We start from the raw sequence: 985 nt of genomic DNA on the forward strand, positions 1-985 counted from the left end.
GTGTCTTCTGATTCCTGCCGATTCAAATTTGTTAATTTGCTGAAAAAATGTGAGAATGTAAAATTTTGGAGGATGTGGGTATCAATCCCACTGCTTCTCACATGCAAAGCGAGTGCTCTACCATTTGAGCTAATCCCCCGATACCTTGAGATGACTTCATATAAAGGCAAGCTTTATTATTATTATGAATGATTTTAATTTATCTTGCATGATTTCAGCTTTGATTATTATTTCACAGTCTGCAGTGATATAAATTGTAATTTTCAAATGCTTTGCATCTATTCAGCTTTTTTTATTGCATGAATGTGTTTCCGATTTGTTTTTACGTAAATTCTCATCGGCAGACGCTTTCTGATGGTTCTGTGATGTTTCCCATTGTTCTGGCTTCGCTGTCCGTCGGCATTCCAAATTTCAGATTTCTTTGACACATGAAAGTCACCGAATGTTGATATCAGGCAGTCAATCAGTCAATGGTTAGAACGAGCTTTGCATGGAAAAGAATGCATACAATTTATTTCGCAGAGTGGTAATGGTCAAGTTTGCGTGTCTTCTGATTGATTCCAATTCAAAATTGTTAATTCGCTGACAAAATGTGAGAATGTAAAACATTGGAGGATGTGGGTATCGATCCCACTACCTCTCGCATGCGAAGCGAGCACTCTACCATTTGAGCTAATCCCCCGTTACCTTTTGGTGATTTCATAGAAAGGCAAGCATTATTATTATTAAGAATGATTTTGATTAATCTTGTATAATCTCAGCTTTGATGATTATTTCACAGTTTACAGTGATATAAATTGCAATTTTCAAATGCTATATATCGATTCAGCTTTTTTTTGTTTTATGAATGCGTTTACAGTTTTTTTTTAACGTAAATATTCATTGGCAGATGCTTTCTGATGGTTCTGTCATGTCTCCGAGTGTACCGGATTCGCTGTCCGTCGGCATTTCAAATTTCAGATTTCGATGACGCCTGGAAGATGCT

General features: G+C 36.4%; 1 non-coding gene across 1 annotated transcript; it reads right to left on the reverse strand.

Moving 5' to 3' along the window:
- Positions 1-609: 609 nt before the first annotated feature.
- TRNAA-CGC (transfer RNA alanine (anticodon CGC)) lies at positions 610-682 on the reverse strand. The gene has a single exon. It is a non-coding gene; the product is annotated as a tRNA-Ala (tRNA).
- Positions 683-985: the final 303 nt, after the last annotated feature.

Source organism: Myxine glutinosa, chromosome 1, assembly GCF_964187855.1.
Source record: "Myxine glutinosa chromosome 1, kmMyxGlut1.1, whole genome shotgun sequence".
NCBI lineage: Eukaryota > Metazoa > Chordata > Myxini > Myxiniformes > Myxinidae > Myxine > Myxine glutinosa.